This window comes from Barbatula barbatula (genome assembly GCF_947034865.1).
Source record: "Barbatula barbatula genome assembly, chromosome: 18".
NCBI classification, from domain to species: Eukaryota; Metazoa; Chordata; class Actinopteri; order Cypriniformes; family Nemacheilidae; genus Barbatula; species Barbatula barbatula.
In genome coordinates, this window is record NC_136781.1 from 6,044,025 (window position 1) to 6,058,343 (window position 14,319).

The window sequence follows — 14,319 nt, forward strand, 5'->3', positions numbered from 1 at the left end:
TCCACTCTTATCTCTAAAGCCCAAGAGGATCACTTACAAAAGCCTGGCTTCTTACGCCTTTTATGTACACTTACACAAGGCAAATCATACTCTCTTCCGCCCTGTTGACATGATATCCAAGATTATATGAGCTCGGGACAATAGATGGAAACCAAAGCAATCTCTGTAATGCAATGTTCTCTAGCACAGTTTTTTACTCTCTCTCTTCTGCTTTTGCACATTTTTATTTAAGGAAGCGCTTGCACATACACACCATGGCTTTGCATGTAATTTTTAGATTTTTTCTCTCTCTCTCCATTAGGGTTCGGATGATGCACAAAAAATAAATACGTAAACATTATAATCATAAATGCAGGGAATCACCAGTTTTGATTGCCAGCTCAAAATGTTTCGTTCTCTTTATACAGTTGGGTCCAAAGATTTACACTTAAAATACTATATTTTTATTAAGATTAAATAGGAAATAGTTTGTGTATTTTGAAAAGTTTTAAAAAAAAGAAATGAATGGGAAATGCCATGAAGTAGAAATCAGGTCACTAATCAGTTGTCTACAAACAAGCTTATTCGCTTTTTTAAGGTTTCTATTGGAAGCCATATACAGTAAAAAAATTATTATACAATTTGTGATGGAAAAACATATGGAAAAACACACATACCCTTTTTATTTTTAATACCTAATACTTTCGACCCCTGCCAGTGCATCTATAGAAAACATATGTAACTGTCAACACAGACATGATACAATGAGACACTGGAATTCACTCCGCCCTGCATTTCTTTACCATCCATCTATCTAATCCAGCAAACTGTCATCTGGATCCTCCACCCTGCCTGCTTCAACAACATTCAGAATGATGTGAATGCTGGAGGTTGTGAGAAACTTAATGCACATCTTTTTCCTCTCTCACACTTCTGCTGACAGTTTTGCAGTTGGCGTGTTGATGCTCTGGTCCCCGGGGTAAATACTGAGGGCCTGACAAGGTGATGTTCACACAAACACAGAGAATACACACACACACCCCAGTGCAGACATTCACTTTGGGGCTAGTGTCAATAACCTCATTTCTGGAAGATGGTTTTTACACTTCTGTGTCAATTTTTATTATTAAGGATTGAGGGATGCGGTGATTACATAAATAGGATATTATCCAAATCTGTAAAATAAGCATTCTCTACATATGACTGGCACTTTGTTCTGTAGCAAGAGATAGTTGTTTTTTATGCTGTTTGGTCTCTGAAGTTAGATTTCACAAATACTATAAGTAGCGGAATTAAATTCACTGAAGCCAGAAGAAAAAAAATGCAACGTATTCCGCACGTCAATAGACTGTGTTTGCTCGACTGGCTGTGTTAACTGACATGCTTCAATAGTTGCCGTAGCCTGTCTCGAATTGGGTTGTGAAGTCTCTTTGAAGTAACCCAGCTTTTATCTGTGGTCTTTCCAGACTTTCTCAGAGCAACTGAATGTTCACCTATGATTTATTTTTATTCTTTATTTCTGTCTGTTTTTAATTGCATCTGAAAACAGAACCAGAACTTCAGTTCACCTCATAAATCCTTCTAACTTTCTCACTAGCAGCTGATCTTGCATCGGTTTCTATTTTCAGTTGAACTGCTACCATTGAAAGCTGCATGTCCACGTTTAATTCAATGCAATCAGAGCCGATCCTCTCTAAACGCAGACTATGCAGGTTGCGTAGGGCCTCTGCACAACCAGGGGGCCCCCTTGAGTACCGAATCAAAAACACTGTACGCAATTTTTTAACTTGTGAATTCAACTTTACAGTAATCTTTTGTAAATGTCATTTTAATACTTCATTTATTTAGTTACTTTGACATACTCAATCTCGGACATTTTGTAGTCAAGTGCGCAGCAGGTGATGACATGCGCGTGATGTGATGAAGCACGTTATATGACCATGGCTATTAAACAGAGCTATCCATCTGTAGCGGGGGAAACGCCCAAAACATGAAGCAAAAGAACAAGAAGGCATGTGTTGTGCTATTTTCAAAGTATTCTTTAGTTTTGCCAAATTATCCAAGTACAGATTTACAAATCCAGTATGTATGTACTAGCATAGAATTGGTTTGACGTTCGATAGTCTGAATTTAGGACTGTCTTAAACTTAATTGTTCTGACTGTCAATTTAATGTTTTTTTGTTAATAGATTTATAATTTGTATTTCTTATAATTTAAAGTTATGTTTATCTTAATTTAACTATGACAAGGATCCCCACAAGGTTTGCTTTGGACCCCAGACGTCTAGAATCGGCACTGACTGCATGCGCAACAATTCTTTACAGGCATGGAAACAACGAAGAAGGCTTGAACATGCCTGTCATTCCCTTTTGGTGAAATACCTTGATTTTGGTTATGATATACAGTATATGTGTTGTAAAATGAAATGTATAAAAGAAAATGTGTGTAATTTATTGGTTTTGAACTAGTACAATTTGATTTAAATTGGCTGGTGGGCCGCTCAACAATGGAGCCTCAGTCTTCCAGCAAACATACTTTTTATTCACAGTAACCCTGCCAATGTAATTCTTGTGTCTGCTGTAAAATAAGAAAAAAAAACAGTGCAAGAAAAAACAGTAGGAAATAACAATAAATAAAATATAAGGCAACTGCCTCAATACACAATGTAAAAATGTCCCCATAACTTAAGTAAAACAACATATTTTTTCCACCTAACTTGTTTTCAACTTGTTTTGGGTTTTGCCTTTAATTTTCTTTAGCGATAATTGGTGCCAAACTTACTATTGTTAAACAAAGCAATAAATATAGTAAGTGCATAAGGCAAAGGATTTTGAGAAAACTTTTGGGACTTGAGTGAGACGGCAAACTTTCCTAATGACAAGTAAAGCTTGATCTTTTAATATATAAGTTAGCTCATTCTGTCAGGCTCCAAATACAGTTGTTAAATGTTAAGAATATGTATTTTTTTATTATTTGTAGCTATGAGAACAAACTCTGCATATAATACACAAAAATGTATGTAACAAGATTCAATAAGAGGAAGGAAGGAGGCGGGAACCGGCGAACGTCACAACTTTTTAATAAAATAAACAAACAACAATACAAGCTTAAAATGATAACACAAACATCATAAAACACACCATAAAGTCCAGGCCTGGTCCTCTCTCGTCGTACTCTCCTGTTGCTCATCCTTTTATGCTTCCGGAGCTTCTCCGTGAGAGATGCGAGACCGGTGCACGCACAGCTGACACTCATCATCACTCGCGTCACCGGCCTTGGCCGTTCCCTCACGGCTCTCCCCCACCTTGCTTTTTACAATGTACTTTTCAATTAAGCTTTGTCTTCCTCAGACCCCATTATACCCTCACCAGACTCACTGACAGATGATAACATTATGTTTTTTGTACTCCTTAGAGAACATACCTGAATGACATACTTGAACTGCAAGGCAACAAATAAACTAGGTGCAACTTTTTTGCAATGTATATTGCTTACAAAACCTCGATAAAGTTCTAATACATTCAAACGATACACCGCTGTTTACGATATTCTAATTATACATTGCATTTTTTAAATAGTTAATTTATAAATACACATTTTACACATCTGCTCCAACACTAATAATTGACAAAAGTCTGATTCCATTGTGGCAGGTGTTTAGATTTTTTCACCGAGTTCAGGAAGCACTGTAAATCCACTTTGATGAAAAGCTGTTTTTCTTCCCTCAGATTACAAGCGGAGTCCAGCCTGTCTAAATCTTATTGCTAGCACTTTACTCAGCCCTGCAGCGGCATTAAAGCTGTCTCACGCTTAAAATGGACAGCCTCACTCTTTATCCTGCAAAAAGCGGACGGCATGAGAAACGCTATTCACAGGGAAAAAGAATTGAAACTTTTATCATGAAATAGGTTGGGGCTCCAACAGCACACGGTATTTATCCTGACAGATCATAGGGGTGCGCAATGAAAAAGAGTGCGAGAGAAAAATAAATCTATCTGGGGTAGAGTGGCTGAATAGGTCCCCAGAAGAGTCCTGCGCTCAATGCTGCAGTCCTCATCAAAGGCCATCTTCAAACAGCACTGCTCAGCTGGAGCGTGCCAATTTGATTACTTTAGAACATGCGGCCCACTCACCGCTAGTTTTCAAATGCCTTGTCAACATTGATTAGCCCGCTGTGAGAGAGAGAGATCTTTGCTCCTGCGAGAGACACAGCTGCTTACTTCGGGAAGAAATGTCATTCCTCTTATGTTCCAAAGCACTGGACAAGTTATTACACAATGTCTCTTATCCTACTCTTCCTCTCCCTCTCCCTCGCTTCGCTCACCTTTTCTCTCCTTATTCCCGATCATCAGCCCATAATGTGCAGCACTGTAAAAACAACCAAATGACCCCACAACCGCAAAGCCCCTACATTTCAATTGGAGGAAATAATCCTTGCCCAATTAATGCGGGCAGACATGTAACGTGACTATCGGCAGAAGGTATATAATTCCATCTGCCCAGTCTGTGTTGTCTGATCCCAGCCAAGGAAGGAAAAGGGACATATGGCCAGTACTCTTTTTCTAGCCACACAGCTGGAGCCTGCAATGACAGATCAACACCATCTCACATCTGGAAAGGGCCAGGAGCCAACAATTATCTATTGCCAGTCTGCCACGCAGCCATCATGTAGGTTGAGAACAGATGATCATGCATGTCCAGCACAGGTGTTAATGAGAGCCAATCAATTTATCAATTTACAATGGCCTTGTGATTAAACTAAAATGTTCTCCAACAGACATCAACCATAAGAATGTGATTGTGTATAGGTAAAGGATTGAGAGATCTCCACAGTTAAATACTCAGATTTAAAATGTGATTAATTGCCTAGAGCTGCTGCACCGTGGGCAATATTACAAAAAAGGTCATGAAAAAAGAGAAAAAGGCAGTAAGATTTACTGTTCAATTACAATCGTCTAGTCGAATTTCGGCCCGTATCGCCCTCTACTTCACAAGAGTAACCAAAATAATACCTTCGGGGAAGAGATATCCACACAGCATTTGACAATAAAAAAGGAAGGGGTGGAAGGTTATTAAAAAAACAAGTCTTTCACAAATTTAGAGAGAAACAGCATATCTCTGGAGAGTACGGAGAGAGCCACTTGCAGCTTTTTATCTCTGTACAGATGAGGATGTGGGCAGAGGAAACTGTGAGAAGTTTTCCTGTCATAAACGTATATGAGTGCTCAGAGTGCTTTTAGAAGGGCACTGTACATTCTAAATCAACATTGCTGAGGTACAGCTTGCTTTGCAGAAAAATCCAATGTGTGTGTGTGTGTGTACATCGTTATATTGAATGCGGATACACTGTTTTCAGAGCATATACACACACAGACTTAAATATACATGATAAATTTAAGCATACTAATGGTCATCGCCTCAATGTATTTGATCTTGGTGGAACTAGATCTGCGCATGTCGTCGATTTGGAATTAAAAGGTTCTATCGGCGTTCTGAGCAGTTTTGAGATAACAAGCTTTAAAGCTTTTGTATGTATTATATAACGTAAAAAAATAACATCACATAAAAAAACACATACATAACAAGTTTTGACATAAATTGTCAAATAGAACCTTATTATTCCAAGGGGACGATGTATATACATGACAATACGTGTATAAGGACATATTTATTCAGTTTGGGACAGGGGCAATGATGGACAGATTGGTTTGTTTGTTTTTGAGTTTACACAGGAGACTACGCTTTGCTATGAATCATCTGACAAGTCTTATCTTGTGCTTGTTGTATTATATTTGGCTTGTGTGTGTATTTGATTGAGAGCAGTTAAAAATAGAAATGTGAGGGAGTTGCCATGACTTTTCAGAATGTTTTGATTAATTGGGACTAGATCAAAAAAAGCGATGTGATACAAGAGTAGAAATGGTTGCTTTCGAAAGTTCAGAGGAGAAAATGAATACAAAACATTGCATTTGTCAGTGTTTTGCAACTGACTTATGAAATTTGCTGTTGTTCAGTTTTGCCAGGCTTCAGATGAAACGCTGTCCAAGGTCCTGAAGTTAACTGTTTTTCGCTCTCAGAAGCTCTGTCTGTTGCTCACTGCCAGATCACAGCTACACTAGTTCATCGAAGTTACAAAATATTTAGAGTCCGGTGATCCATCAATGTTGGGGAACATTACATATCTGACCTTAATGCACTTTGTGCATGTGTCGGTGTAGGGTGTCCACTGCTTCTGACTGCTTCTAAAATACATTAGCTACATTAGCTCTTAATTAACACTGGAAAAAAGGCTCAGATTTCCCTCGCTGCTCTGTCTTCCAAGACTAGGCGTGTTGAGTGGAGTGATCGGAGCAGGCATGCGCACGCACACACACATTTCCATTATCTACGCAAACTCTACTGGGCCTGCCCCTGCCTCCTCAAACATGCATGGATAATGCACTGCAGGTTATGCACTGTAATTGTGTGAAGTGAAACGGCTGACATGCATCGATGGGGGAACCTGAGACAGACTTAATAGGAGCCAGAGTACTGAGAGAGAGACCAGAATGGAGGGGAAAGATTGAAGTGGAGAAAACAGACAGACAGACAAATGAAAGGGGAACATGTTACTTTTAACAGTTTCGATAGAAAACAATGCAACACAGCCAGAGCACTGTCACAGTTATCTTCAGTTTAGTTTTTTCTTGTGTTCTTTAATAGTAAATTAGTCCCTCACCTGATTTTGTTTTACCTGATTATGTTCTCATTGTGTATGCCTTTCTGTTCCTTAGTTCTTTGTCTGCCTTCGTTTATGTTTGCGCGTGGTTCCTGTGTTTTCTTGCCTGTGGATTATCATTAAATACCTTTGTGGAATACTTTTCCTTGTCGTCTGCTTCTATATCTAGCCAACACGTTACAGAAAGGCAGACTTAAATCGTAAGATTTAAGCTGTTTTCTTTTCTTTTTTTTTTTTCGGTCCAGGTCATCCGCCTGGAGCAGGGAGACCTGTCGTCCACCACTTCCAAGTCCCCGCTGGTCCCCTCCAGCTCATCCAAGTCTCTGCTGGTACGATCCAGCTCTACCATGCCCCCCCTGGTGCCGTCCTGCTCTTCCAGTTCCCCGCAAAATCCCTTTGTGGAATTCTTCTTGTTGTGCGCTTCTATATCTAGCGAACACGTAACAAGCACTCTATACTGAAATGTGCTCCATACCAGATCTCACAGCTAACTCGATGTTTTCTTCAAGCACATTATTGTTAGTTCACACTGACACTTATCAAGACATAATGTTTTTTCGACTTTAGATTTTGCACTTTTTCATTTCAATATCACACATTTCAAGACAAATTGTGAGAGGAAATGTTTCTATACATGCTAGTGAAATCATCCGGAGACCACCTGCACCGTCCTCGTGCTCTTTACATCTCCAGCCCCTCCAGTCAAGTGTGTCGAAATCATGACACATTCTTTCACAGGCCGCTGGCTTGCTCAAGGATGGAACATGTTTACACATATCTGTGCATCTGTCTGATTAGTGTTTTGAAGAAGTGTGTCCCTCACATCATTCACCTGCTCTCAAAAGTAAAGTAATTCAGACAGGCATATAGTCACCCTGGGGCTATAGGCAGACATGATCTGCGTTTCAACCATTTTTAGAATTGTATTTTTAATTTTTTTGCTCAATTTCAGCAATAAGCATTTAGATTAATATCAACAAATAATAATAGTAGGCCTATTACTAATAGATTTAATTGAATTTTCTAATAAAAATGTTTACAAAACAATATTTATTTAGAATTCAATTGGATTTTTGTTCAGTTTTGTACAATTCTTAGGCATTTGGATTACCACTTTTTCTGTTTTTAAATTTAGGTCTTGAAACAAAACCATTTGGGGAGCACTATTATGCACCGCTATCTATTTACAACTGGTGTAACATAAGAGTGGTTATTTAAACAACCTAATGGCCTTCAACTTACTAAATGTTATTTGAGCACTTTCAAAAGACAACGTGCTATGCTGTTACAGAATTAGAAAAGTCCAATGATAATATAAAACAACTTGTAGTATTGGGTTGAGTTAACATACCGAGTAATATAAAGCAAAGAGACGGTAAGGTTGTGAATGTATTATCTCATCAAAGCGCACACGGACAGTGATTTTCTTTTGCTTTCTTTCGCAATAACACTTTAACCTTAGTGTTTGCAGCCATGCATCAAATTTCAAAGCACACTTAAAAACAAGATAAAACTGCTCACTGACAACATCATTTCACAAACTTAAAATGTATTTCCTGTGATCATGATGACTGATAAGACAAAAAATAACATTTGGTGGTGCAGATGGCTTTTCTGGGGAATGTTCCAGTAGACTAGTTTAAAGCATATTTGATTATCCCATCTACGTATATATTTGCAATACAGGATGATAAATGTGAATTACCATTGGAACAAAATGTTAAATGTTAATGTTTCCGAGTAAAACTACAACACAAATGTCACATTTATTTCTACTGCACAAAAATGTTAAAAATAGCTGTTTGGGCATTTAACAAGTGTTATAGAATAAATGCAGTATAGGATTCTCTGTGTGTATGAATACGCTTGCCAAATACTTTGAACAACAAAGGGGATACCAATGACAACCACAGAATACACAAATTGAACCTGATAATGTATTTTAGTTTGCCATATAGCAATGCGTTTGACACCTCGTCCTGACATTCACCAAAAAAGCGCCTGTTTAAACATTGTCCGTTTTTTATCGAGAGCTGTCTACAAACTCAGCACAATAGAGGAGTCCTCTCACCTGAAATATAGCATAGGCACCGGAGTACAGACAGACAGTAGAATGAAATAATAAATAACTGCCAAGACCTTTTGTCACCTCTCGGCGAAAAGACACATTATCTGTCTGGGTTTGTATGGATCTGTGAAGAGCTAAGAGGCTTTCCTACAGCACCTCCTCTCTCATAGCACAGAGGAGAGGGGCCTTGGAAAGTCTTACAGCAAAAGCTGCATGGGAAGTTTTCCCGTTTTTTTACCTCATGATGTTCAGAGCATGATCCTGCCCCTTTAAGATGTCTCAACGCATTGTGGGTAACTTAGAGGACCACAGTCTGCAGCGGTAGGGGTAAATCCATGTATTCCCCTGTGAAAGGTATGTTGGTACAAAGAGTGAAAAATAAAGCCTATTTGATTAGGGACACTGAACCACCTGATTAGTGTCTCATTGTAAAAGGGATTATCTCTGCATGAATTTATTATCTACAATGAAATTTACAATAATAACAGTCATCCTGAGAATACACCAGCATGTGGGATTAAAAGCTTTTAACACAAACACTGTGCCACACGAGTGCCTGTAATGGTCCACGTCCTTCGGTTAAGAGGATAAGAGAACATTCTTGTTAAAAAGGTAAAAAAAATATTTTATTCCCTTGAGGTCCACTTAGAATGTTAGGAAAGTTTTTATGAATCATATTGTAGTTGGTAGTTGTAGTATAAGGGCGGGCCATTCACCCAATCAGATCACCCAAGCATCAATAAGTACACAGGGCTATCTCTGCCATTAAATAAATATTTGTCTCATATCATGCCAAACATGCACAAAAAAGTTTTTAAACAACATGAAGGTGAATAAATGATGACAGATTTGGCTGTCCCTTTAAAGGCACATGTAAATTTACAAGGTGAATGGTTTCATCCCATGTAGACCAATTACTTTCCGACTGATACACATATATAAGGGAAATAAATGGGCAGCTCACTCAAAAGTGAAAATTCTGTCATCATTTTCTCACCCTCATTTTATGCAGAGCACAAATGGAGATATTTTGAGAAATGTTGGAAACCAATAACCATCATACACTTGCATTGGATACCATGCAATAGAAGTCAATGGGGACCAACTGTTTTGGTTACCAACATTTCTCAAAATATCTTCTTTTGAGTGAAATGACAAGAGGGTGAGTAAATGATGACAGAATATTTGTTTTGGGGGAACTATCCCTTCAAAGAAACAGAAGCCATAACAGGACCATAACAAGCATAATTTTTTCTATTCTGCATTTATACCATTTATGACTGGATAGAAAATAATAACAAGAGATTTTACTATTTAAATTCTGGCAAGAAATCTGCCTAGAAAAAAACAGCATGAAAAACACAAGCCTTACATTTCTGTCACAATACTTTCCTTTTATAAACCGAGTATGTGTTTATTGTTATTATGGCAGCTTTGCTCATTTCAGCAGGAAAAACGCATTTGCAAGTATTCATCCGAATTTGTCTTCATGGCGTACTCACATGTACAAGTTCCTTTGTACAGACACAGTTCAAAACTGTAAATCAAAACGCTTTGTGCGCAATGCAGGCACAAAGTTATCGACGTTATTTTAATCACCCTGTACTATTTTAAATTGTACACTTCTGCACAGACAGCTCACAATGCATAAGAATTGAAAATGATCTAAAAAAAAAAGAAAGAAATGTTTAAAGAAAACAAAGTGGTATCTTGGCTACATTAAGGCTGGTGCTCACTAATGCCTCGGCCAATATATCCCAGCATGCACCCCGACAGAGCGCTGGCGGCGTTTCTTCTATTTTCTCTTATCTGCTGATACACAATGGCTTGGAAAAGTCTCAGCTTCGACTTTGTCCAATGTCTATCAGCCATCAGCCGCAGGTTTTTCCTATCAATTGGACGAGCTTGACATGTCAGAACATGATGTAACACGCTCAGCCAAGCCAAACGTTGCTCAGGTGGCAAACAGGAGATGTGTCCTCGTGAGGTGAAACAGAGTTATATTAGTTGTCAAGATGAAATGATAACATATTCTGCAGCTAATCATCGCCCGGGTCTAATGCATTACAAACACACGCATTTGTTGTCTGGTTGCATCATTTTATGACCTTGTGTGTATGTGAACATTAGACAGCTCAAGGCTGATGAGGGTGGAGATGTGATTTGGGGATGCTGTGAAAACGCATTTGCTTTATTGCACTTAAATAAATAACCTTTGGCCCAGTGGCATAATTCATCTTCATTTTCTGACATAAATAAGGAACGCAATGATGGGGAGACTGAAATTCATTCCTGTTTTGCCTTTGAGCGAATGTCTGTGCGTTTTCATCTGATCTCTTATTGGAGTCTAATTGTGTGTGTATCTGTGTAGTGGGACTACAAAGAATAAGTTAAATTGGCTTGTCTTTTCCCACAAACACCCAAAGACTTCACGAGACAACAATGCATTGTTTAAAGATTTGACAAGAAGCAAAAAAAAGAGATGTTCAAAGAAATTCAAAGTGTGATATAGTTATGAGTCTTGAGCTGTCACTGAAAATATTGACAACCAAATAAACCTGCACACCTTTTTGTCACCTTGTCATTTGAAATAAAAAAAATCTAAGCATGTTTCAGAGCTCTGTAATGTGAAATCATGTCACATTGCTCACAAGGTAGAAAAACACAGCCGAGTCACACGATCCTCTGTTTTATAGAAGCCACATAATTCACATACTGATGTCAAATGTAAGCAAATTAATGAGCAGATATGTGACCCTGGACCACAAAACCAATCTCAGGATTTGACAATATTTGGCCTGAAGCTATTTGAAAATCTGGAATATGAGAATATGAAATCTAAATTTGAGAAAATGGCTCTCTATTGGCATACCACTGTAATGACATTGTGGGGTGTAGATGAACCCAAAAGTTGAAATTCTAAGCTTTAGATACTTGACAAACTTGAATGGGTAATTTCCAAAGAGTGGGCAGCAGCGAGGGAAGTTTGTAGGTATGTTTCTGGCCCTTTTTGTTCACAGTTTTGCTGCATCCACTCACAAAAAGTACGTTTTGATATATTTACGGTGGGAAATGTATAAAATATTATGAAACATGATCTTTACTTGTTACCCTAATGATTATTGTCATTAAAGTCAAATCGATTATGTTGACCCAAACAATGTACTGTTGACAAATGTACCCGTGATACTTATGACTGGTTTTGTGGTCCAGGGACACATGTGACATTAATACAGCTTGAGTATGAAGAGATGCGAATGACACAAGCCGAGTGACTTTAAGAACTACACTGAGACAAACTTTAACGAAGCATTTATCTGTTTTGGAAGTAATACCAGATTTCTTTTTCTATTCGTTTCAGTATTATAATCACAACAGGTCAGTCTAGCATATACTGTACATGTGCCCTTTACTTCCCACAGGGCACATCAGGCACAGTTCCCATAGACATGTAAGAGTAACTTACCAAATAAAAACAGAACAGTTCATCATGCCCAGCCTGGAGGAAAGAGATGAAACATCCATCGCCTAAGAGAGAAACAGAATGAACATTCAGAATTAACTTTATTACCAATGGATTACCTCAATAAAAACACTGTTAGTGTCCTTCTCATTTCACAGTTGTGAATTCTAACACATGAGAAACAAATGGTGATATGTACATATGGGGTATTAAGTGCACTAGTTTTCTAGAGAGAGTAACATTGATAGAGAAAGGAAACCATTAAAGTAGAAAAACAACATAAAACATCTCCCCAATCAATGGGTGCCATTACAGAGAAGATTCTGAATGTCGGGATGTCCATATTTTGCAGTAGCCTACTCTGATATGCTTATTTAAAATGCTTGGACAGGGTACAAATAACAGATCTTGGTTCTGTGTTACTAGAAAAAAATAAACAAATTAATACAACTGAAATTTGAACTCTACCCTGGTTAAATATGTCCCCAGAGGGAGTTCTGGGGTATGCTCTACATAAAAGCATAGTGGTAGAAAAAGCGTATAAAATATTGTACGTAATGATGTGACCAATATCTAATTAAAAGTCCTAAAGCGAATAACCGGCCCGCTCAAAAGAGGACATAAATGCAACCAATTTATTCCTTAAAATATTCATTACATTATTGTTGGTGGTGAACTTTAAATGTTTGCATCCGAGTCTTTAGCCTATGTTTTAGCACTTGTAAACCTCCAATAAAAGTTTCAGCTCAAGTATCTCATCACATTGCTGATTTTGCACTAGTTTTATGTTTTCAGCCTCATGTCAAGTACTTTTCCCCAAGCATATATCAAAATACGTTCCAGTGTCTCATTAAAGGTAAACCACTTTAAACATGACAGACCGGCCTGTTAGTTTTCAATAAAAGCAGATGGCATGCTTGCTCTATACGTGCACAGAAACACAGAATGTCTCTGTAGTTAAATTTAAAATCAAGAAAATAAAATGAAGTGTAAGGAAGCGAGACTTTCTGTTCACACTATAAAGCACATATGTATTATGATGACAGTGCTACAACAGAATGAACATCTTTCGTGTTCAGGAGAAGTGTGTTGGACACAAGAACTTGACTTGTGCTCTCAAAATTTGAGACGGAATATATGGGAGTGAGGGGCTGCGTGTTTCTTACTGAGCTGGAAATTGTATTTGGGTATCAGAGCAGATGGAATTATTAGGAGGAAAAGAGAGAGTGATTGGTATGCAATTGTCTCTTCAAACAACTTGCTTTAAACTATGAATTGTGTCAAATATGCGCATTGTTTTAAAAAAAACGTAGATTCGATTTTTCCTATAGTTTTCTAGAGAGCATGTTTGTTAATACGTTACCTTCATCGGCAAACTCTCTATCTATCTGCTAGATGTAGTATATGTTGAATATGTAAAGATGGCAATTTGTCAAGCATTTAAACCAGTATGTAAAAGCATATCATTCGTTGTTCCAGAAGCTTTCAACTCTAGCCGTCTTCTTTTGCTGCTCTCCCACAACCCATCAGGTTGAACCTTTACCGGGACAACACTCAAAGGCCAACGTAACTTCTGAACTGAGCTGAACTCTTTAACCTGCCAAATTATTAATGTACTCTTGTTACACCGTTAGCCTCTATTCTGTAACCTCTGCAAAAGATCCTGCACTTTACACATGCTTTAGATTATCTGAGTTTAATGCACAGAGACAACTAGAGTAGCCATTCGGAGGTTGACGTTACCGTCTGTAAAACACTTGTGTAAGAGATTCCCCGTGTCAAATGGATGGTATTAGTCTAAATAAAAAATAAATATGACCAAACTAAAGGCGAGGAGAATAGGGCGGAGAAAACAACGTTTTAAGAGTAAGAGGATTTATTTTACATGTCCATGTTTTGTCCTACCATTGGCCTAAAACACTGAGGTGTTGGTTCATCTTGAAATAAAAACTGGCTGCCTTAAATTTTTAGTTAAGTCACTTAAAAATATATGAATAGTTTTAAGTTGAATCGACTTAATTTTAATGCAAACAGGTAACACATTTTTTTTAATTCAACCCAACAAAAATCGACCAACAAAAATATTTCAG

General features: G+C 37.9%; 1 protein-coding gene across 2 annotated transcripts in view; it reads right to left on the reverse strand.

The window, feature by feature from the left end:
- The window catches only part of lingo2 (leucine rich repeat and Ig domain containing 2), a 190,232-nt gene that overhangs the window by 142,977 nt on the left and 32,936 nt on the right, over positions 1–14,319 (reverse strand). For both annotated transcript variants that reach the window (XM_079479367.1, XM_079479366.1), the window contains exon 2: positions 12,233–12,294. The gene's annotated coding sequence lies outside the window, so the exon portion shown is untranslated. The remainder of the gene's footprint in view (positions 1–12,232; positions 12,295–14,319) is intronic.